The 25,180-nt window shown below is 49.0% G+C and overlaps 1 protein-coding gene across 2 annotated transcripts in view; it reads left to right on the top strand.

Annotated features, from left to right (window-relative positions):
- Nucleotides 1–25,180, top strand: part of KIAA1671 (KIAA1671 ortholog) — a 181,685-nt gene that overhangs the window by 16,767 nt on the left and 139,738 nt on the right. The window contains exons 2-3 of one of the 2 annotated variants that reach the window (XM_074321516.2): nucleotides 7,280–7,365; nucleotides 21,298–21,393. The gene's annotated coding sequence lies outside the window, so the exon portion shown is untranslated. The remainder of the gene's footprint in view (nucleotides 1–7,279; nucleotides 7,366–21,297; nucleotides 21,394–25,180) is intronic. The other variant, XM_074321515.2, reaches the window with a different exon arrangement.

Here is a 25,180-nt window from a genome sequence, read left to right as displayed (position 1 = left end):
AGACCCGAGTTCTAATGTTGCCTCTAGACAAATCATGTCACCTCCTAGTTCAGTTTCCTTATCCGCAAAAGGGTTGTGATTGTGACACCCGTTTCAAGGGACTGTTTAGGGTTTGGCATGTAGTAGTAGGTGCTCAATAAATGGCCATGTTATGGGGGAGAGGATAGAGCCAAGCAGGTCAGCTTTCACCACCCCAGAAACCTAGGTTCAAGTTGTTGGCTTCATTACTTGCTGCTTGTGTGACTCTGGGCAAGTTCAGTCCTCAGCCTCAGTTTCACTGTCTGTACAATGGGAGTGATAGTAGAACCACCACATAGTTGACTGTCGTGAGGACTAACTGAGATGCTGAAGTTCTTATTCAGTGCTGGGCATGTCTTTGGCAGCTGTTATTGTGATTACTATTAATGTAATAATAATAATAATATTTCCACAGTGTCAGCATCAGACACATCCATGTATGTTTAGTGGATGACTTTGCAACATTGGGGATGGGTTTCTTTAAACACTGGGAAACCAACAGGGCATTGGAGACTGGGGGATGGACAATGTGACCTTTTAGGGGCCCTTCCTGTCCAGGGACTCTGTAGAAAATGTTTGGTCCAAGGCCAGGGACTCTGTTCTGCCCCTCTGGGCACTTAATAAATGGAACTGGTAGCCTGGGTGAGGCTAGTGGGTAGATGATATAGGCGAGTTGCACCCCCAGCTTCCTTCTGGGGAGCAGTGCCCAAGTTTGGCATCATGGAGCCTGTGGGTCAGGAGGAGAAAGCCCTAAGCGCTGGAGACCCTCTGATCCTGTGGCCACCTGGGGGCATCTGCCTTCCCTCACCCCACCCCTGGACTTCCTGTGAGGCCCAGGGGTCTGCTGTACTAACAGGTAGGCCACAGACTAGCTCTTTGATTTACAGGGCGGGTGGGGAGGGGAAGCAGGGGTTGCTGAAGCCCAGAGAGGGCAGGGTCTTGGCCTGCTTCAACCAGCAAGCCAAGGGCAGATGCTTTGGTCCTGGCTCTGGGCAGGGCCATCTGAGTGATTACTGGATTGGCCTCTGTCTTCACTGAGTTACATTTCTCCACTTCCCCACGTGTGGGAAAGTCTTTATTCCTTACTCATAAGTGGCACCTGGTATTAAACAAACCACAAGGCCAAAGTCCACCCCTGTGGGCCCACATATTCTCCATGTGGGTGTCCACAATCTTAGCACTCTAGCCGGGTATGGAGAAGGATGGTAATAATAACCCCAATAATATATAGCTGTTGACATAATGAACACATAATAAACTGGGCACTCTGCTAGCACTTACTTCACCCTTTTAACTCATTTCATCCTCTCATGGCCCCATGAGGTGGGTGTTATTAAATTTATACCCATTTTGCAGATGAGGAAACTGAGGTGCAGAGAGGCAAAGTAACTTGACCAAGGCTACCTAGCTAGCACATGATAGAACTGGGATTTGAACCCAGACAGTTGGGTCCAAGCCCATGCCCTGGCACTAGATTTAAAATAAAAATGATTTATTTTTAAATTGTGAACGATACGTAACATACATTTACCATCTTAACTATTTTTAAGTGTAAAAGTGATGTCGCATACGTTCACATTGTTGGGCTATCATCACCACCATTCACCTCCCAAAATTTTTCCTCTTGCAAAATTGAAACTCTGTATCCATGAAACACTAGCTCCTCATTCTCTCTTCCCCAGCCCCTGGGAACCACCATTCTACTTTCTGTCTCTATAAATTTAACTATTTTATGTACCTCATATAAGTGGAATCATACAGCATTTATCCTTTTGTGACTGGCTTATTTCACTCAGCATAATGTCCTCAAAGTTCATCCAAGTGGTAGCGTGTATCAATATTTCCTTGCTTTTTAAAGGCGAAATAATATTATTTCATTGTATGGATAGATCACATTTTGTTTATCCATTTGTTTGTCAATGGACACTTGACTTGCTTTCACGTTTTGGCTACTGTGAGTAATGCTGCTGCATATGGCGGGTGTACAAATCTCTCTTCAAGACCCAGCTTTCAGTTCTTTTGGGTAGCTACCCAGAACTACAATTGCAGGATGAGATGATAATTCTATGTTTAATTATTTGGGGAACCGCCATACTATTTTCTACAGGAGCTGCCCCATTTTATATTCTCATTAGTAAAGCACAAGGCCTCCAGTTTTTCTACCTCCCCACCAACACTTGTTATTTTCTGTGGGTTTTTTTTTTTTGCTACCAGCCATCCTCATAGGTGTGACTGGCACCTAATTTTTGTGGGAGATTCTTAGGATCTGTGTTTGGTGGGCCTCGGTTCCTGTTAGAGCAGCTGTTGCATCACAATATGTCTTCCGGGACTATTTCGGCCTCCCCCCCACACCTGACTGTGCGACCTTTCTCAGGGTGTACCCCAGAGCCCTGCAGAGTGCTGGCCTGAGTTAGATCCTGAGGAAATAGTAAAGAACCATTTCTCACTAACTCAGGGCACGCGCTGGCCTGTGTCCTTTTTGGGAGAAACCGTTAAGGCCTGGATGTAATGCTTCCAGGAAGCTGTCTGGACACCACAAACCTAGCTGCCCGCTCACTGGGGAAGAAGCAGCAGCTGAGTACCCCAGCCTTGGCTGCTCAGGAGAAACCCCTCTGGGAGCTTTAAAAAAGAAATACAGGTGTTGGGACCATGTGGGGACAGAGTTCCAGAGACCGGTTTCCAGGCTCTCGGCCTCACGTGGGAAGGTGCTGGCTCGGGTAGTAGATGGCCATCAGCTGTGACTAGTTGGCCATCAGCTGTTACCGGTTAGCCATTAGCCACTGATATAACTGCTGTGGCTGAGCTAGCAAGCGGGGTTTGCTGTTAGCATGGCGGATTGCAGTTAGCAAGTGGGGTTGGTTGGCAGAGAAGCTGAAGGCAGGCTGCGGATCGTGTGGATCCTGCTTCCTGTGTCTCCAACCCAGCCGCCACTGAGACTATAGTGGTATGAACCCCCCATCCATGGCTCCGTGGGTGTTCGTTTTTGACCTCGCCATATCCTGCGTTCTTGTGCGGGGAGCGGGACCAGAGACCACGCATGACACCCTGCATGACAGGCCACCATCGGGAGGATCAGACTCAGTGGGTCTAGAGTGGGACCTGGGCATCTGTATTAAAAAAGAAATTTCCCCAGGTGGTTCTTGTGGGACCCTGGCCAGAGAGGCATGGCTGTAGAACATATTATTCAGCTCTGGCTAAAGTTGAGGAATTTATCACAGAGCTACCCGAGGGATATGGTGTATGCCTACCTGTGCTAGAGTGAGCGAAGGAGTGAATGGGTGAGTCAATGAGTGGGTGCGAATGAATGAATGAATATGCCAATTTCCTGATTTTTGCCATGTCTCTGTATCTCCTATGTTATTACTCACCTAATACTTTAATACAAATCTGTGGATCATTACTGTAAATTGAAAAAACCAGCATCTCTGGCCATAAATAGAAGTTTACTTTAAAAATACAAACTAAGGAAACCAAGCAATGTCATCAAGTTCCAACTAAATAAATCCTGCTGTCTCTGCAGGTTTTGAGCCAGAGCCCTCACTGTCACTGTTACACAAGGGTGATTATTAAGCGTGGCAGAGTGAAGAGCACGCTAGCACCCACTGGAGACTTTCTCTTCCCTGGAACTGCTTGTCTCCCATGACTCAGTGCTATTTCACGTCCACCCCTTGGACTGTGTGCCTTTCTAAATGCAATTAGGCAATGAGGGTGTTTGAGGGAGGCGCCAGGGGTGGGGGTGGGGGTGAGAGGAAGAGTGGGTCCCAGTGGGCGAGGCCCACTTTCTTGCATCGCCATGGCTGGAACTGCCCTGCGGGTGTCAGCGTAACCCGAGTCCAGGGCACCCCTTGCCCCACAGCGGTCCCAGAATCTCCGAGGAGTGAAGAGACTTCATCTATGGGTTCATTGAGCTAAGTAAGACGGGTCCCTGCCAAGGTCAGGCTCTTGGTCGCGTGTAGAGCCCAGAGGGCACCGGCATGGCAGCTGGGAGTCAGGAGGGAGAAGGAGGCTCCCCTGCAGGGCCTCCCATGCTTGTGGGGTGGGCATCAGCATCCTGGCTCCCCAGATCACCCTCATGGAGGCCAATAGTCTGGGGGTTGGTTCCTGCTTCTTCCTGGGGTGTGACCTCTCTGAGCTTCCCTTGGTGCTTCTGTCAGGTTAATTTATTTAGCAAATAATATTCAATGCCTGTTCTAGGCCAGTCTCTGAGCTGATTGCTGCAGAGAGCCCGGCAGCAAGACCCCTTCTCTCTTGGAGTTTATGGGCAGGGAGGGGAGAAAGACATTGCAATGAAGGGAAGAAGAGCAGGATGCTTTGAAGAAAGTCTGGGGGACATACTTTAGCTGAAAGGCCAACTCAGGCTTTTCTGAGTATATCCCACATCTTCTCCTTTTCTTATAAGGACACCAGTCCTTGGATTAGGGCCCATCCTGATCCAGTATGACCTTATTGAGACCTAGTTAATTACATGTGCAAAGACCAAATTAGGTCCATTCCGAGATTCCAGGTGGCCATGAATTTTAGGGGAATACTATTCAACCCACTACACTGAAGAAGGGCCATTAAAACTGATACCTACAGGGTGTGTGTGTGTGGGGGGGGAAGGAAGGTGGGGGAGGGTTGTTCCAGGCAGAGGGAACAGTGCGTGCAAAGGCTTTGCTGTGGGAGCGCAGCAGAGGCCAGTGTGACTGGAGCAGAGTAGGCAAGGGGAGCAGTGTGTGGTTGAGGGAGGAGAGACTGGGGCCCTGGGACACAGATCCATGGAAAGGGCATGGCTTTCATTCTAAGTGCCTCTGGGGGATTCAAGCCGGGGCAGGAGTCTCTTTTGGAAAAAGATCATTCTAACTATAGACTGGGAAGGGGCATGGCAGGGACTAACAGAGCACATGCTTTCAGGTTTACCCCCAAGCACATTTACTTCCCTTGAGTGGTTTAATCTTCAGAACCCTGGCATGCAGGTAGGGCAGTACTAATATCCCCTGAAGAAATGGTGGCCCAGAGAGGGTAAGCAGTTTTTCCGGGATCACACAGCTGGGAGATGAGCACGCTTGCCATTGTCTTCTGTCTTGTGAACACTCAACGCACCTGGAGGTGAAGGGCCTTGAAACCTTGAAGGTCTGTCTTCAAAGACAGCTGAACAGGGAGCATTGACTTTACACCTGACTTTATCCCTATGGGGTTGTTTGCCCAGCCAAGGAAGGTTCAGTTGTGGGGCAGGCATCCAGTAGCTTCAGCAACTCAGTGAGTGTGGAATTCATTGCCTTATATCTTATATGTGTGAGCTGCTGTGATCCTGCCCTTTCTGAACAGAGCTCAGAGGAGAAAGAGCAGTAAACACTGCCCTGTCTACCCAAGAGTCTTTTGGAGGGTTGTGATAAAACCTTGGGCCAAGACCTGGAAGAAAGGGCAAGATAATTACCACGGTTCCAGAACCTTTAACCTGCTGTTTCTCTGACTTTGGGGATACCTATCCACAGGGAAAAGAAGTTTCTTCTTGGGAAATAAATATACCTCTCGATGTAGATGAAACATTCCAAAGTGTGAACAAATCAATGTGTTAAGTCCCCCTGTTGGGACTTAGACCGTAAATTAGGTGCTGTCTCCCAGGACTCAAGGATGCTAATAGCCTCCTAAGAGACCCGCTTATTTGCTGGATCTGAAATTCCCAGTGTAGTGCAAGCTCCTTATTTCCTGCTCTGTCTCTTGTTTCTTTAGTTCCCTCTTTGTCTCCATGCTGAGAGAGGGAGGGAGAGAGAGAGAAAGGGAAAGAATGAGAGGAAGAGGGAGAGGGAGGAATTGCTCTGGAATACTGCCTTTGCGCTGAGGATTTTTCTGTGTTTTGAGAGAATTGTGGGTGCTCCTCAGGGAGAAAGCTGAGCCAGGAACTGCCTCCCCCACCCGGGCTGCTGGGTTGGACTTCTTACCCATTGAGGTGGAGAGATGCTTTGTGTGTGTGTGTGTGTGTGTGTGTGTGTGTGTATTCCGTGGGGGAGGGGTGTGTGTGGAGAATTGGAGTTAAATTTGGTTCTGGTTCTGAGGGCTGGTTTCCTTTCTCTTCTGGTGAAAGGTCCTGTGGAATGAATCACGTCCTCTCTTTAGTTCTGGGCTCACAAAATGAATGTCCAGGCCAGGCTGGTGCAGTTGGAGGGATGCCGCTCTGTGGAGGATTCTGGAGGGATCCTAAGGGATGCCACCTGTGGCATCCCTTTGAGATGTAGATATTCATTCATTCACTGGTTCATGCAGCCTTTGCCAGCCTAGGTGATGCTCAGCCCCCCACAGGGAGTGGGTCTTTGTGTTAATCATCAACCCTTTGTTGTTTGATCGCCTGCCTTGGGCCTGGCCCCCTTCAGGCCCCAGGACTCACTCATGGAAGAGACAGGACAAGGTTCGGCTCCCTAGGGCAGGGGTCAGCCACAAAGGACCCCCTCCCCAGTAAATGTTTTTGGCTTTTTGGAACATATGACACCCATCACAACTGCTGACCTCCTTTTACGACACAAATAGCCAGAGACCATCCATAACCGAGGGGATGTGTTGGTGCCCCCATCACATTTTATGTATGGACACTGAAGTTTGATTTTCACACAAGTTTTATGTGTCATGAAACATTACTCTTTCATTTTTTTTCCTCCCAATGATTTAAAAATGCAGAAGTCATCCTTAACCCACAGGCCAGATTTGGCCCATGGCCCAAAGTTGGTCAACCTCTGTTCCAGACAGATAATAAACTAAGTAAACCAATAAAGAAGATAATTTCAGTCTGTGAAAAGGGTTGTCCAGAGGATAAAATAGGGTGGTGAGACAGGGGCACTCCTGTTTGGTGTTGAGAGGAAGCCTCTTTGAGGAAATGACATTAACGCAGAGAACTGAATGTAGAAGAGGCAGCAGCCCCTCTTTCCACGTAGTGGGAACAGCATGGGCAAGAGTCCTGAGGTAGGAAGTTACTGGTGGTGGAGGAAAGATGGTGGCACGTGCAAGGAGCAGAAAAGTTTACTTGGCTGAAGCACAATAAGTGAAGAGGAGAGAGATGGGTGGTACGGTCCCAGAGATAACGTAAGCCATTCTCAATTTTTACGAAGACTTCCCCTCTCCCAGCCTCAGTTTCGCCATGTGTAAAAGAGGGTGATAATAGCACCTTCCCCCATTAATGGCAGCAGGAGATAACACGCAGACGTGTTTAGCGTCTGACGCATGGTGGAGGTGGCGGTGATAAATGATGTGGATGATCAGATCATGTTGATATCTTTCTCTTGTGTCACAGGCCTCTCCTCACGTTGTGCCTTCTGCATGGAATATGTCACCTGGTCGGCTGCGGGCTCCCGAACAAACTGAGACAATGTTTTGAGTGTAAGTAGTTCGTGTGGGAGGTGGTCCCAGGAAAGACTGCTTGGGGAATGGGCCAGGGGGAGGAGGGAGCGAAGGAGGCCACTGCTGGGTGTGTTGTAAACAGACTACCTCTGTGGGCAGCAGAGGCTCCGCCCCCCGGGGACCTCCGGGGATGGTGTAGAACATGCACCGAGTTTTCTCTCTGAGCGATGGGGTATTTGAGCAACTGTTGGAGTGTACGCAGCGGCAGATGGGGCGCCGACAGCGCCCGCTGCACTGGGAGTTTGTGCTATCTTCGCTTAGCTCAGATGTCTCCCGTGCTGGAACCCTCCCCACGTTCCTCCGGGAGCCACTGGTCCTCCTTTTTCCAGTCTCCTGCAGCCCCCAGGCCAACCCCCCTCCTAGTGCTTTCGGGCGCGATGCTGTAATTCCTCCTGGGTCTGGGTGGGGGCCATGTCTTGTTCACATCTGTATCCTCGTGGCGTGATGCGTAGTGGGCGCTGGGGCAATACCTGGTAACCATGAGTTCAGTAAGGGCAATCAGGTGGGACACTCAGAGTCCTGGGGGGAGGGGCAGGCAAGTGACAGGTGGCTGCGGTTCAGGAGATGAGTGCTGGGAGGCTGTGTAAAAGTGGCTGTGCCTTCGAGCCCCTCCAGCTCCCAGACCCGTGCTCCTCACCCCGGCACGATCCCTGGCACCATTCTGGGAGCTCTTGGAAAATACCTGTGTCTGGGCTCCACCTGCATCTGGCTATAAATATTGATCCAGTTGTCCTGGCTTGGGATGGTGAAGGCCTCTGTATTCGTTTCCTGAGGCTGCTGTAGCACATTGCCACAAACCAAGGTGTTGGGTCCCTCCAGAGGCTCTAGGGGAGGACCCATGTCTTGCCTTTTCCAGCTTCCGGAGGCTGGTGCATGCCAGGCCCCTTTCCTCCATCTTCAAAGCCAGCTTAGCATCTTCAGGTGTCTCTCTGCTGAGTTTGTCACATTGCCTTTTTTCTTCTTTAGTCAAGTGTCCTTCTGCCTGCCTCTTACAAGGACACGTGATTTCATTTAGGGCCCAGCAGGATCGTCAAGGATGATCCCCCCTTCTCAAGATCCTTAATTTAAGTACATCTGCAAAGACCCCTTTTCCATGTAAGGTAACAGCGATCTCGCGTCCAGCGATTAGGAACTGGATATTTTTGGGAGCCACTGTTCAGCGCCATGCTGTTGGTCCTGAGAACACATCTGCTGAGCCCCCAGCCTGTGCAGGCCCTCCCCGACAGCTCACCCTATAGCCTCCTACAAGGATGGGCTTGTTTTTGCTGCTTTACAAGTGGGGAAAGCGAGGCACAGGGAGGGAGAGTGATTTCTGAAGCCAGGGTTGGATTTGAGCCTCGCAGCCTCTGAACCCTGAGTTGTGTTTGCCTTCACTCTACACTGTCGTGGGAGGTGGGGACGTTCTGCAGCTCCAGGCAGGTGTCCCAGGCTCTCCCTGTCCTGCCAAGCTCCACCTGCAGCTCACAGGACTATAGCATCTCCTGCGCTGGCAGCCCCAGCCCGGGAACTGGGAGTGTGCTTGTTATTTTTAAGGTGTCTCTGTTCTGACCTCCCTCGGTGGGAAGGATTCCCATTTCTGGAAGAAAGTCACTATTTATATTAGTTCTTCTGAAATGGGCTTTGGGGTGATTTAACTCATCTGAGAATGGTCATCGAGCATCAAGCCTGAAGACAGGGAAGGAAAGAGGAAGGGAGACTCTGCACCAGGTACTGCGCTGGGGCCTTCCATGGCCATCTGGGCTGGGCAGCAGCAGCCCCATTTCACAGGCCAGGAAACTGAGGCTGGGGAGGAGGATTTGCAGGACTTGTCCAAGGTCATGCAGCCAGTAAGTGGTGGAGCCGGGATTTGAACCCAGGTCTCTCTGACTGCCTGCACTTTGCATTGGTGTTGAGTTAGCAGGCCCTGCACTCTCGCCGCTTCTGCATGGTGGGTATTTGGAATTGGTCGTTTTTGGAGTCCCTTCGCTTGTCACTGGCTTCGATTTCCCCTGACCTCATGGGGTGGAGGGGTTCTCACTTTTCTTCTTACCCTCGTACTTAGTCCTTCAGCCAGTCCTGTCACCTGTGTCTAAAGCCACGTCTCTCCTCTCCATCCCGAGTGTCACTTAATGGGTCCAGGTCACCCCTGTCTCCCACTGGGGAGGCGGCAGGGGCTTCCTCACTGGCTCTCGGCCTCCACTCTACCCTCCACAGCGTGGTCTCCAGTGATTGCCTGGAATGAACTTCCAGACGGATCCCAGCCCTGCTAAAGCCCTTCAGTAGGAGTGGATCCTTTCTGCAGAAGCTCTGCTCTGCCTGACACAGCTCCCACCTGCCTCCTCAAACTACCTTATCCCTTTCCCCACCTGGCTCTGCCTCCCAGGCCTTCGTTCTGGAACACTCTTTCCCTGGCCGTTTGCATGGCAGGCTCCTCGTCTTCATTTAGGTCTCAGCTCGGGTGTCACCTCCTCAGAGCACCCTTCCGGTCCTGACTCTTATTACATAACCCTGCCTCACTGCCTCCCGAGTCCTGGTTGGCTCAGAAATGATTTTGTCCATTTGGTATATTGACAGCTCTGCCTTCCAGAGAAGAGACCCCATCAGTTTGTTTTGTGGCTGCATACCCGATGCTTAGAGCAGTGCTGGCACATAGTAGGTGCTTCATTAATGCATATTTGTTGAGTGAATGGTCCTGGTGAGGATACCCAGGTTCAATTGTGGACCTTGCCCCAGGTTTCTGGACGTCCCTGGACACTCACGTCCCCTCTTGGGGCTCAGACTCCTCGCCAATGTAACCAGGGAGCTTGGGATACGTGGTCTTTAAGATGGAAGATTCTGGGCTTCCAGGCCCCAGGAATTCAGGGCTGGTCAGGGCTCTGGGGGGACGCTCTGGCCCAAGGCAAGAGTGTGGGAGGAGAGCAAACCCTGAGCCACAGAAAAGGGAGGGTCCCTGGGTGGGGAAGCAAGTATTTGGGATGAGTTCCCGAGGCTTAGCAAGAGCTCCAGAGCCCCCCTCCCCAGGGCCCCCCGAGAAAACACTCGCTGTTGTCTTAGCTGCAGTGTTAGTGCCAGGAGGGTATGCAGGGTGAACATCGTCCCCCCACTGGGGACCCCTGCCAAATGGGCTTTTGTTTATTTGAGATTTGAACAAAAAAGAAAAAAAAAAGGCCTGTCTTCTTAAAAACACAGCTCCAGAAAACTCATTCGGGTGTGGGGATCTGGACAGAAGATGGCAGGGAACTTTTCTCACTCTTTGTTAAACATTAAAAACAAATCTTAATAGAACATTATAAATGCCACACAGCAGGAAGAAGAAATACCACCCAGGAGCCCAGCACCATTGGACAAATGCTGTGAAAATGTTGGCAGGGGGGTTTTTGTGTTTGGGGCGGGAGGCATTTGTTTTTCCTGTAGATAGATTATGCCGATTCCATTTGTTTCTTTTTGTGGGGGCAAAACTCTGGATGTATGCAGCTTTTCAGTTTTTTTGTTTTTTGTTTTTTGTTTTCACTTCACGTCATACCATTGACAGGTTCTCCCATCATCGGTGTTTATAGACTTCATTTGGGACAAGTGCGTAAAGTTGCCAGTGTAGAATACTGCGGTCTGTTTAACCAATCCCCAGTCCTTGGACATTTAGATTGTTTCACATTTCTGGGTCCATCTCTCCAGCTTTGTGGCCCTGGTGTCCCTTTCCCCTGGGGTGCTCGTGCGCTTTCAGCCTCCCCGTCCCCCGCAGAAGGGGCTCCTTTCCTCAGGACCTTTGCAGAGATTGTTCCTGCTGCATGTTCCTCTGTTGTACCTTGTTAATGTGCCCCCTTGACTCTCATCACAGTTTGTTTTGAAACCTTTCTTGGGTTTCTCTTTGAGTTCTGCCCCATCTCCTCTTATTCCAGATTGTGAGCTGCCTGAGAATGGGGTGTTACCTGCCTGCCATTCATTGCTGTAGCCCCAGGGTCCAGCACGAGGTGTCTGGAGGGGTCAGGGGACGGTTAAGTTTCATGAATCATAGATGTTCATTCTTGAGTCGTGAATATGGGGCCTCGGCTTCCTCTATGTTCTAAGTGGCAGAGTAGGGAGGGAATACATTTTTTGATGGGGTGGGAAATAAATATTTATTTTAGTCCCAAAGTATGAGGAGAAGACAAAAATGACCCTCACAGACACATGACAGTACATCCAGTTCCTCCATTGACATATTGCACGCACACGGCCCCACGTAATGATGGCAGTTACCATGGAGATCCACAAATGTTGTCATCACCATGATACTAATAAGAGCTGCTCTTTATTGAGCCCTTTCTATATGCCAGGCACTGCGCTAGTGCTTTTCATGCCTTTATTCATTTAATCCTCACAGCCAGCCCCTGAGAGATGCTGTTATTATCCCCATTTTACAGATGAGGAAATTGAGGCCTGGACAGACTCACTGACTTTCAGTGGCTGAAGCAGGACATGAACGCAGGCAGGATGGTTCCAGAATACGAACTCTTAACTACAGACCTGTTCCCCCACTCCCGCCTACACCTCTGTGCAAACATCCATTCAGACCCACAGCTGCACTCCTGCTGACAAGCCCCCACACTGCCCCCCATCCTCCTCATGGTTACACCCTGCCTCCTTCTGTCCCCCTTTCACAAGCGCCAGGACACCCTGCTCCACAGCTACTCTGCAGCCACTCCCCACTGTCACAGGCAGAGCTACCCAGCGAATGTTTATACCTGTGCTTGTCCCCCGACATCCCCCATGCACAGCCGACACCCCCAAATATACACACACATCTTGTACCTGTCCTACCACTTGGAATCCTGTCCCCTGGTCCTGGGCATATTTGTGTACACACACCTGTGCCAACTGTGTGTGCCCACCGGCAGCCATCCTGGGTCATGGTTTTGGGTTTGGGCTGCAGAACCGCCACCTCCAACCTGGCCCCAGCGTGAAAAGGCCACCTCTGGGTGTCAACAGGTGTGGCACAGCAGGCCCGGCCTGCACCCTGGCCTTGCCCTTCCTTGACAGGTAGAGTCCTGGGGCCTGTGGTCCCGGCCTTGCGGCTGCAGTTTCAAGACTGCTGGCCTCAGACTCCAGCGGTAGCCCGCATGCCCGGGCTTGCTTCCTCGTCTGTGGGAGGGGGTCGGGGCTGGTGGGTGGGCCAGGCACTGTTCTCAACTGGGGAAACTGAGGCTCAGGATGCCCAGCCTCCCCTTGTTCTCTCCACCGTACCACCTTGCAGCAGGACCTGGCCCAGGCAGCACCTGTCACTCAGGCCTGCTTTGGGGACCCACCCTCCATAATTTTAGGATTGTCCCTTCTCTTCATTCCTGCCCTTGAGCAGAGTGACTCAGCCTTTTGACCTCTGGAATTTGACAAGACAAATGATCTTGGATAAGGCAGTTAATCTCCTTAAGCCTCAGTTTCCTCCTCTCTCAAAGTGGGAAAAACAATAATACCTGCAGTGACAGGGTAATTGTGAAGAATCAAGGAAATAATCTCTGTCCAGAGTTTATTGTAGAGCCGGTGACACCATTAGAAAGCTTTGTGTTTGGGGTTGTTATTTCCGCCAGTGTGGGAGGTCAGACCTAGGTTTGCCCTGTCCACTCTTCTCTGCTCCTATTGCCACCGGTCCCCTCCTTTGCACGGCCACCTCACACCAGCATTTTCAGACGTGGGTCTGGTGGACCCCTCCCCATCCTCTACAGAAAGGACAGGACGTGATTCATGCTTCTGTGCTGGGGGACTCCGCCCTGGACATAAGTGACCACACCTACAGCTAATCTCCTGAGAGGCTGTCTGTGGGGTTTAGGGATGTGGCCATTGGGGGTCGGGGTAGGGGCTGGGACCCTGCCGGAGCTGACAATGTTCCCCAAAGAGCTGGATTCCTTAAGGGTTCCAGGAGACAAGAGTCTTAAATCTGCAGGGTTCAGTGGTGGCTGTAGGCCCTGGACTTTTAGTGGGGAACGGGGTCTCAGATTGAGGCAACACACTTACTATGTGCTCGTAAACGCTTGTCTTTGTGATTACTGACTTGTATATGCATCGTATGTCTTCCCTGCTACATCCCCTGCTGGCCCTGTAGGAGTCTAGTACAAATCCAGTCAATCGGTAAACAGTGCCAAGTGCTTTTACGTGGACTGTGTGTTTTTAGCAAATCTCTTGGCTGTTTTTGAAGGTAGATAGGATTATTAACCCATTTAACAGGTGAGACAGTGGAGGCTGAGGAAGATTAAGGAACTTGCATACACTCACTCATAAAGACAGAATTTGAATTCGAGTCTGAGCGCTGCGAGCCGCTACCCACAGCTCTCTTCCAACTCAGATGCCCACTTGCCAGGTGCGATCTCAAAGCATCTTTTTGTGCCTCTCCTTCCATCTGCCTTGAAGCCAGCAGTTCTCACCTGGACGCACAGGATGGAGGATGCTGACATGTGAGACGCCCTCCCCTGGGACTGGGGGACTCAGCGAGGCTCCTGGCAGACGGGTGGTAACTCCACCCTCTCCCACTCAGGAAAGCAGATCGTAATGCAAGGGAGGCAGGGGGAGGACAGTGACTCTGGGAGAGCCCCAAATACACTCTCATAGGTGGCCTCAGAACCCCACAAGATCTGCCCATCGCCCCCTCTCCAGACTCAGCCCATGCCACTTTCCTGCATTCCACTCCAGCCACGCTAGCAGAAATTTCTGGTTCTTCAATGCCCTGAGCTCTTTTCTAACTCTGGACCTCATGGTCGTCCTGTCGCTGACTCCCTTTGATCACTCAGGTCATGCAGCTGCATTTCACCTCCTTCAGGAAGCCTTCCTTGATCACCCAATCCGTGGGGCCCAGCCATGATTCACATCACAAACCAGTTCCCTTCACCTCCCTTGCCACACGCCACCATCTTTGCCCCAGATGTTGCCTGATCCGTTTCTACTTGCCTGTCTTTTCTACTCCCCAACTCTAAATTCTGTGTCAACAGGGACCCCAGCGTCTGAGGTTATCAGCATCTGCCCATCACCAACACATAGTGGCTCAATAAATCTTTTGAATAAATTGGTCAAAGAGCAACTGAAAAAAAGTCAGCCGGTGCAAATGTCGGACCCTCCCATCGGCTTGTAGTGAGTGTTGCGGACCCATTTCCCAGTGGCGTGTGTCTCACCATTGTGTCGTGACGCTCTAGGGGAGAATGGGTGTTCTGAGCAAGTCCATCTCTTATGAGTCAGTGATTCTAGGAAGGAGGGATGTCTTAGGTGGGGCTCCCCCAGAAGCACAGCCTGAGACAGTGGTGTGAGAACAAGTGGTGTATCTGGGTGACGATGTACCCTTAGGGAATGCTGATGAGCAGGGAACCTCTGGGAGTAGCTGGGGCGTAAGTGTGCTGGGAACCTCGGGGAGACGAGGACACGCCTCTAAATTGTCCCACGAGCAGTAGAAAGTTGTCCACCTGTGCCGAGAGGGTTTGGGTGAGGCTCTGACGGTGTTCGCTGAAACGGGGCAGGCTCTTTCTCTGGTGGCTGACAGGTGGCCAGCTCTGGGGAGGACTTACTGCCTCCAACAGGCAGAGGGCGACGGTGGCTCAGATGAACTGGAGCTCAGAGGCTGTGACCAGGGAGGGGTGACCTGTTCCTGCTTTTGCCTGGGATCTGGGGCTGTTTGCACAAAATTGCCTCCTTGGGCATAAAAGGATCTTTGGAACCAGAAGGGTTATTTTCTTGGCTGAATCTTCTGAGGAGGAATTTTTATAATAAGCAGAGCTCCTATATACTGAGTGCCTGCTGTATACACTTTCCGGGCGTCTTTGGTTCCTTGTGTTGTTTGGGATGCCAGACGTAGCCTGCCCCTCCTCCCGTTTGGTTCCTTTTTCCTGCACACGTGCAGAAGCTGACCAGTCTGACTCCACAGGCTCCCACCTCATCCCAGTCTCTCTAAATGATTAATAATAATACCGTGGATGAAAACAGGAATTGATGCGTGTGGCAACTTCGCGTATATAAAATCTGTAGTCCTCACAAAAGCACATGACTACATACCCTCATAGATGAAGAAGCCGAGGGTCAGAGAGGTGGAGTGACTTGCCTAAGGTCACACAGCTGGTAGAGGGCTAGATGGGATTGGGCGCCCTGCTGGTTGACTCTGGATGTCTGCGCTCTGCAAGGTCACACAGAGGGACACAGGGCCAGGAGACAGGGGCGGGGGGTTAGGGGGGGTGCTGGCCACCAGTCCTGTACACTATCCCCCAAACACTGCATCCTCTGAGCTCTTAATAACTGGTGATTACACTGGGCAAAATTAGGGTCTGGGCGCGCTGAGCGCAGGGGGTGTTTATCTGAATTGAGGAGATTGTACAGTGTTTTCTGTAACCTGGCCGGGGAAGTTGCCTTCAGGGGAGGGGCTTAAAATGACTCATGGGAACTGACCCCTGTCTGCCTAGGTGGCTATTCTGAGAGCTGATGAGTGGGCAGATGTCTCCGTGGAGGGCGGTCTCCGGTCTCAGAGGGACGTTTTAGAGCTTCAGTGCTGGTGACTGAAAAGCAAGAATATTTTGGTGGGGTCCTTCTGTGCATCTTTCAGAGATAAAAGTAAAAGGATTTCGGAGCAGAGGGTAAACACTTCCCTAGCACTACATAGACTTATGGGCAATATCTCACCTTAGGGGTGGGCTCCTGGCTTCCCTGGAGTTCATCACTATCATTGTCATTCGTTTGAGACTCACATTCCGGAGGCAGTACATCCCCCTCGTGTCCAGGCGAGTAGTCAAGAGCTTTGGGTTCTGTCCTGTCTCAGGTTGGGTTCCCCAGAACCAGATTTTGAGTAGGCGTTCTGTGGAAGTGATTGATTGGGGTATGCTCTTAGGAGTGGGGGAGTGAGGGAAGCAGGAGGGGAGAGGGGAGGGGATGTGGTCTCAACTGAGTTTAGCTTCAGCCAGAGCCCAAGGTGGAAGAGGCAGCTCTGGAGCCACAGAATAAATCCTGCCTGAGTCAAGTGTAAACAGCCGTTTGTGTCCCATATAAGTCAGTCCTTGGTTATGGGTGCCCTGGTTTGTAGGGGGTTTGCATGGAGGGGTGGGGGTCTTGAGCTAGACTGTTGGAGGACAGCTCTCCTGGAAAAGGGTGTACCTGTGAACTGTTAGCAGACAAACATCATAGCAGCTGGGGGAAGGGTCTGGGAAGGCTTCCTGGAGGAAGAGACATCTAATCATGGCACCTTTGCTGCATTAGCACACATGGGTACTGACAGCACTCAGGAAAAAGAGAAGGCGATTGGCAGGTCTCTTTCCCATCCGAGGGTGGAATTTGTACAGATCCTGACTCCCTCCATGTTACAGCGAACTGAGAGCTCCAGAATGCGGGGAGCCAGGAGAAAAGGGGGGCAGGATTTGGCAAGAGATGCGGTCCTGGGGGTGGGCAGGAGTGCATCATGGGGGGCTCTGTGAGGCTGAGCAGTGTGGCTTTATTTCATAACCACCTGGAGGCCCCTGGAAATTTTAGGTCTTTGTTTTCTTAGGTATGGCTTACGTGTAGTTAAGTACACAAGCCTCAAGTGTAAAGTAGATCCATGTTTGCATACATACACAGTGTGTAACCACCACCCATATCGAGATACAGAAGATGTCTAGAGCCCCGAAAGCTTCCTTGTTGCTTTCCTAGCCAGTAATCCCCAAATTGACCTGCTCTACCTTCTATCACCATAGAGGAGTTTTGCCAGTTTCCTGAACTTTGTATAAGCGCAGTTTTACAGGACGTACTTGTTTGGGTCCTCCTTGTTTTGCTCACCATAATGTCTGTGATATTTAGCCATGTTTCTGTGTGTCACAGTACTTTGGGTTTTTTTTTTGGTGTTTTTTTTTTCATTGCTGTCTTATATTCCATCGTATGAATATGCCACAATTTATCTTGTCTACTTGTTGATGGGCAGTTAGGTGGTTCCCAGGCTTTGGCTATTACGAACGAAGCTGCAATGTACACGTCTCCTGTGGATCCAAGTACTCATTTCTGTTGGGTAAATAGTCAACAGTAGAATTGCTGGGTCGTGGCTGAGCTGTAAGTCAGCTTCAGTAGGTTCTGCCAAACAGCTTTCCGAAGCGTTTGTGCCAATTTAAAACTAGTTCCACTTCCGCTTCCTTGTAAGCTCTTGCAAATGTCAGTCTTTATAATTTTGGCCGTTATGGTAGATGTGGGGTAGTTAGTTACTCATTGTCATCTTAATGTGTGTTTCCCTGACGACCAGTGAAGTCGAGCATCTTTTCATGTGTTTATTGATCCTCTGGAGATTTTTTTCTCTGTGTGTGTGTGTATACGCATGTGCACATATATGTGTATATGTAAGATTATTTTACATGTTATAAATTATATTTATAAACATACCAATAAAATACTATATATTATATAATTTATGTGCATAATACTTTATCCCAGTCCATGTGTTGACTTTTCATTCTCTTCATGGTGTCTTCTGATGAACAGAAGTTTTTCTTCATTTTATTTAAGATCATTTTATCCCATGTTTTCTTCTAGAAGCTTTATTGTTTTACTTCACTGAAAGGTTTTTGTGTAGGGGATGAAACGTTTAGTTGGCCTTTTGGAAACGTCGTGCCTGCTTCAGTGTAGGGGAGGCCAGGAAAGAGGCTGGTGGGGTCCTCTAGGCAAGAGAGGGTGGTGGTCTGGACTGGGGAAAAGAAGATGGGCCCCAGAATGGAGAGAAGTGGGGGCTAGCGAGAGAGATGGAAGAGGCAGATCGAACCGGGTTAGATATGGAGCAGGATCTCTTAGAATCCTTAAGGCACTCTCTATTTTAGAAAGTGCTAACCCATGAGTCCCTGGACTAGACCATCTTGCCAAGCCTGTCTGGCCTTTCTCCTGAGCTGAGCAGGCACAAGTGGCTGATAGCTTTCAGATGATGTTTGCTGTGTGGTTGTGTTGGCAGCTAATACAGGATTCCTGTGGCTGGGAGAACCTGTATTTATAGAACCCTTGGGCAAAAGCAATCTTTATTTTGTATAAATAAGTATATATTTATATAAATAAGTATATGTTATAAGTATATACAAAGTATTATGTTATATAAATATACAAAATATATAATATATAAATACATATAATGCATATGTATATATATATTTTTATTTATATATATATATATATAAACACACATATATGTATGTATGTGTGTGTTGCATTATGAATGAGGAACTCCAGGTTCCAGTTGTCATTCTCACTGGCTTGTGTCCCGCCTATGGGTTAGGAAACACGTTCTCTCTGACACAGATACACCTGGGATCTCCTCTTTCCCCATGTCCTGCCCTAAAAACCAGACAGGCTCATCTCATTTGTGGACTCAGCGTTTGTCATGGAGGTGCCATGGTTTAATGATGCAAGAAGAAAATCACTTTGGGTTTTTTCCCAACACCTAGGGAGAGCTTGACTGTCACCGTGACCTGAGAGGGGTGGGGGCTGCTCCTGGTTACCATTGGTAACCGGTTCTTAGGAAGAGGCAGAGACACTGAGCACCCCCAAGTGCTTTCAGTCAGGCTCCCCCAGCAGGGGGCCCTGAGACTAGGATGTGAGCATGAAGGGTTCCTTGGGGAGGTGACCCCAGGAAGCATGTTGGGCAAGTGTGCAGGTGAGACGGGAAGGCAGGGAGCTAATACAGGGCGAATTATCCAGCTGGTGCAGAACGCCACCTCAGCGTTTTCCCCCAGGGAGGGAGGGAGCTGGGGTATTGATACTCCTGTTCCCAGCAGTCAGTCTTTGGTGGAGAGCTGCCCTCGGGGCACTGACCCACTGGCATTTTCGGCTCGTGTGGCATGCTGGCGGAGTGTGCTCCCCCAGCCAAAAACCAAGCCTGCAGCCGGAGAATCGCAGGTATCCTCATGAGGCAGACTTCTGCATCTAGGGGTGAGGAATGAGGATGCAGGGCAGGACACTGAAAGTGTCTCTGGCACCCGCCTTGAGAAAGGCTTGGATGCTATGCCATGCACATTATATTCAGAAATTCAGTCCGTTTCACTTTGTGCTTTCACTTAGCATTTCTAAACTTTAATTTATTGCAGACACATTCATTTTATTAGAAAGCAGCACAGCAAAGGCATCGAGAGGGTGGGCTTCATGATCTTGGTGTCGCTGAGCCTCAGTTTTCTCATCTGTCAAATGGGGGTAAAATATTCGCTGCCTCAGAAGTTGCTGGGAGAAATGAGTTTTTGCCTTTGAAATGTTTCACCTGAAACCAGTTATACATTCAATAAATAGGAACTACTTTTGTTGTTATTGTTGTATAAAATTTAGAAATTATAACTAAGCGAAAAGATTAAAATCACCTATAGTCTCATCTTTACATACTTAAGAGTTAACCTCTGTGAACATTTCGTGTATATTCTTCTAATGCTTTCTGTAAGTATCTATATATTCATATTTATATACCCATCCATGTGCATCTATATAAAATAAGAAATGGGATCTTAATGGTCCATTTTGCATCTAAATGTTTTAAATTTTAACACTTATTTATGTGGCTAGGTAATAAAATACATTCGCAAGAGTCAGAATGGAAAGTTACCAAAGTGTAGACAGTGAGAAATCTCCTCATCTCTATCCCCCATCCACCCATTGCCCCGCCCCCAAGAAATGAATTTTAAACTTATTTTTAATGGCATCCTCCCCGAAACACTTTGTAACTGCCTTTAGCTAACAGTGTAAAAGATTTGATTGTACTCTTTATATATCACTCAGCGAATCCTATGAGAATTCCTTATAAGTGGCGAAGATTACATTAGGAATTAAACTGTGTTGCCCCAACATCACAGAATTCTGGCCCCGTAGATAGAGATTTTTGTCAGTGCCCTATATGCCAGTCAATAGTGACGATGGATTTGGGGGCCGAGGGGGCAAGGGTTGATCACTTGGACATGTGGCACTCCTCAGTCTAAACCACGAATTCTCTGTGCCCTGAATGAGTGGCTTCATTTCCTGGAGGCTCCTTTAAGCGGAACCTTTCATTAACCAAAGCCTCTCTTCTACCTGCCCCGTGGTTAAGGCAGAGGGACGAGGAGGTCAAAATAAACTCTTCTTAGCGGTGCTCTCGGTAGGTCATGACTCCTTAACAATGGTTGAGTAATTTGTGGTTCAGTTAAATCAAGTTGGGTCAGGGGTCGGGGCAGCCAGCTCTGTGGCCTGTGCCTTCCCATGTTGACAAAGCTGAGAATGGAGTTAGAAGATCCGGGGATCGAGTGCCATTTGCCCCTTCCCACCCACGTGACTCTGTCTCTCCGAGCCTCAGTTTACATGTCTGTATATTCAGATTGTACAGTGCTGTCCCGTAGAACTTTCTGCGCTGTCCAGTAAGGTATCTAGCCTCATGAGCCAGTTGACTCCTGAAAACGGGGCTAGTGCGACTGAGACACTGAATTTTAATTTTAATTTCATTTTAATGAATTGACATTTAGATTGTAGGAGCTACATGGGAAATGCAGTCCCAGGACCTATCTTGCAGTATTTGATGCTAATAAATGTTCAAAAGAGTGGGACAGGAGAATGGGGGATTGAGGCCTTTGGTGGCTATGGGGGGGACACCACCCAAAGAACTTCATAGAGGCCTGAGCTTTGGGGTTATTCAGGCAGCCATTCAGCTTCGTGCTGCCTCCTTCACGAAGCCCTCCCATTCCTTTCTCCCCAGCCAAGTTGAGCTCTGTATGCATTTCCTTTTGCTGCAGTAACAAGGGCCCACAATTTAGTGGTGGCACCATAGAAGTTTATCTCCTTACAGTTCTAGAGGTCAGAAGTCTAATAAGGGTTGTCAGGGGTGCATTCCTTCCGGAGGCACTAGGAGAAAACCCATTTCCTGGCCTTTTCCAGCTTCTCGAGGCTGCCTGCATCCCTTGGCTGTGTCCCTGCCTCACTCAGGTTTCTGGTGCTTTCAGCTCATTTTCTCTCTCTGACTGACCCTCTTGCTTCCCTCTTATAAAGATCTTGGTGATGATACTGGGCCCATGTGGATAATCCAGGATAATCTTCCCATCTCAAGAGCCTTCACTCCATCACTTCTGTAAAGGCCTTTTGCTGGTAAGGTAACAGTTACAGGTTTGGGGGTTTCGGACCTGGACATCTTTGGGGGGCATTATCCTGTCTACTATAAACTCTTTCTCCCAGGAGCCTCTGTCTCACCTCACTGCTGTGGTCACCATCTGTGGCCATGTCTGCAGCCATGTCTGTCTCCCCGCGACTACACTGTGCTTCAAGAACAAGCACGTTCTACCCTAAAACTTGCCTGAAAACCCTCTCAGAGCTTGGCTGGCCCTGTGCCAGACAGTGGGGATGAATGACAAAGTGGCAAAGCCCGTATACTCAGGAGACAGCCTGAGTGGAAGCCCAGGTCTGCTAACTTACTAAGCAATTAGCCTCAGCAAATCTCTTTGCCCTTTGAAACCTCTGTTTACCTACCTATAAAATGGGAATAATACTAGTAGTATTAAAATCAACTCCAGGAGGGCATTCGTTGAACAGATTAAAAGAAATGAATTTTTACAATTTCTTTAAAAAAAATTAATCTCTTCAGTGAATTAAATTAAATTGATCTAATTAATTAAATGAGCCCTTGGCACAGTGCCTAGCACATAGGTAGCAGCTAATAACATAGCAACTGTTGACACTGGGAGGATGGAGAGTGAGGCCGCCTGGTTTCAAGTCCTGCCTCCACCCTTTGGGGAAATTGTCTTCATCCATCAAGTGTGTCTAATCCTATGACCCACCTCAGAGGGTGGATTAAATGGGGAAATCCATTTAATATGCCATTTGGCACAAAATCAGTTCTCAGGTAGTGATTTGATGATGGTAATTATTAATACCAGGCTTTCCCAGGGCCCAGCACTTAATAGGTCAGAGGACAAAGCAATTGAATAAACGTGGAATGGCTCACTGGGGTCTCTTTTTGGTAGTTGGGCCAAGTATATTTCCTCAGCAGGGGCCTGGGTTTTGTGCCAAAGTGGGGCCTGTCTATCGTGCCCTGAGGCTGGAAGCGCCAGGCCCTGACAGGTTTATGGGGGTGCTAGGAAGCTGGTCCAGGAGGAACTGGTTGCTTGAAGCTGTTATCTTCCTGGGAAAACCTGGAGAGACCATGTCAGCTGTCACTGCAGGTCGATTGTCATGGATGGGGTGCAAATAAATGGGAATGGCTGGTGGGGGGTGGGGTGGGTGCTGTGCTGCAGCCAGGGGTGGACCTGCGATTGTTTACATCTCTGGGACACAGGTTCAGTCTCGACCATCATCTAGGCTTTTCTTGTACCCTGGTTTGGGGGATGCTGTTTGGTGTTTGCAGTCATTGGCACTTCCCCCCAATTTTCATCAAGGCTTAGGTAGATGACAGGCTGGTATTGGATCTTAGGCCAGCCTTGCAAACAGTGTCCACTTAACCAGTTGCCCTTTCTTCCTTCCCCTCTCCCCAGCTATGAAACTGGAGTACAATTTGAGAGTGGGCAAAAGTAGACTCCCTGAATCACTGTCTCTCCCGAATTCCTTCATCAGAGAGGTATTCCTTTAGGTCCCCTCACCCCCACACATCCCACCAACTCACAAACCCCTCCTTTAGGCTTCATGTTCTTTTTGTTTCTTCGCTTATTTAGCATGCATTTGCAGAAACCTACTATGTGCCAAGTCTACTGGTAGGTGTTTCACATACACCATCTCCTTTAATCCTCAGAATCCTTTGAGGTAGGTATCACTGAACTTAATTTACCCATAAAGAAACCGAACGTTCAGAGGTGAAGTGTCTTGTCAAAGGCACTATGTTCATTATGTTTACCTAGAAGACATGTGTCCACTTAATCAACTTACCCCAAACTCCCAGTGTCCAATCAGAATGCTTTTGCCTTCATGTAACAAGCCTTATCTAACAATGGCTTAAACAGTATATTATTATTTTTTACATCACAACAACAACAATCCAGAGGAGAGCAGTTTAAAGTTAACGCAGTGGCTCAGCTATGTCATTGAGCTCTTTTCCATGCCACTGTCCTTAAAGTAGCCCTTGTCATCTCATGGTCCCAAGATGGTTGCCGTGGCTCCACGCATCACATCTTTGTTCCAGGCAGGAAGAAGGGGAGGGAGCACCACACGCTGTATCTGTTTTATCAGCAAAGCAAAAGCCTGCCTAGAAGTCTTCCAGCCATTTCTTCTTCTGTCTCTGGTCAGAGCTGGATCACATGGCCCCTCCTAGCTGCAAAGGAGTCTAGGAAGGCTCATCACTGGCTTGTTAGCCTTAAGAAGGGAAGCTGCCAGAGAGCCTGCATCAGCAGTTTTTGACTCCGATGCCATATTCTTTCACTTTACTGGTGATTTCTTAGCTTGTGGCCAAGTCCACATAACCTCTGTACTATTATTTTATATTTAAACTTCACTGTTTCGAAAGTTAAATAACTTTTTAAAATAACCTTTATGAAAATCTCTATTGTAAATAGTAAGCCAGTGTCACTTGTCTTAAATTTAAAACAAAAAAAGTAAAATTAAATGCAATGAAAATTAAATTATATTTTAAAACCTGCTAAAGCTGATGGTCTGGGCTTGAGGTTGTTTCCTCGTTATTAAATTGGGAGATTAGCAGATAATGGAGATGTAGGTGTTAAAAATCATAGTGGCACCAAGTAGAGATGGTCTCAGGGACTTCATGACAATCAGAAAGGAAATAGCTTTCACAGAATATCATTCACAAGCTTAACGCTGTGCCTGGACATCAAAGCATCCTGAGTGTTACCTAAAACCATCTTGTGTCCCACATGGGCTGCCTCTCTCCTCTGGGGAATCCAGCACTCTCGCATTCTGCCTTCTCTGTGCCAGGCATCAAGTAGGTTCTGGGAAGGGGAGTCCAGACCGGAGGGGTCTGTTCCCTGGGTGGGTGGGCTGGGGAGGAAGGTTGTACATCTTGCAAGGGAGAGAACCTCAGGCTTATCTCTGATACAAGGCATGATGATCAGGTAAATTGCCAAGGAAGGTTGGAAGTCACTTTGGCCTGGGAAATCAGCATAGGCTTCCTGGAAGAGGTGTCCCTTGACACGCTCTAAAAGGATGGGTGGGATTTGGGCTAATGGAAATTGTGCTATGCGTAAAGGGCTCTCCACGGAGAAAGAATAAGTGAAAAATACATTCAAATCATGGGGCACATTCAGTAATCTGAGAGTGTAGGCAGGGCCTGCTGTATAGACTGAGGTTAGTGAGTTTTTGCTGGGGGGTAGAGGTGGTGGGGGAGGTATTGACTTTCCCCCCTGGGCAATGGACCGTGGCAACGACATGATCAGACCTTCCCAGAATTTGAGCTTTGCGTGTTAAGGCAGCTCTTGGGCCAAAATAAGCGAATTCCTACAGAAATCTATTTGTACTTGGAAGGAATGAATTTTCTTTTTTTTCCTCAAGTGCAATATGCACTGCGCAGTCTCCCTACAAAGAGGGTGCGTTGTGCTCCCGTTCTTTTCTAAGTCCAGCATTGTGCTGTGTGTTGTGTTGAATTGAGCTTTGAGGTTGAGTTTCCTCTCCTGTGAACAGGAGTTCCGGGGCCGGGTCTTCCTTCCTGCTCCCTTGTTCTGCGCCAGGCCGGACATGGCCTCTGGGCCTGGCTCACACTTGGAGCTGTTCTAACTGCCCTTTGCCAACCTTACAGTCAAGTTGGTGATGATTCTGCCATAAACAAGAACCACTAAAGCTTCCAGTGAGGGCACGGCAGCCAGGGTCCCTGGTTTATGGCTCATTAGACATCTTTATTGGGTGTGCCCCAGGGGAGAGGTTGAGAACCCTGACCTTTGAAGCTTTGAATTAAGTCAGCAAGGGGATGTAGTTCCCTTCTGTGTGAAGGTCCATTCTGCAT

The sequence above is a fragment of the Rhinolophus sinicus genome, chromosome 9, assembly GCF_057876585.1.
Source record: "Rhinolophus sinicus isolate RSI-liver-muscle chromosome 9, RSI-T2T, whole genome shotgun sequence".
Lineage (NCBI taxonomy): Eukaryota > Metazoa > Chordata > Mammalia > Chiroptera > Rhinolophidae > Rhinolophus > Rhinolophus sinicus.
Note: the sequence above shows the minus strand (reverse complement) of the source record. Positions and strands in the feature narration are given on the sequence as shown.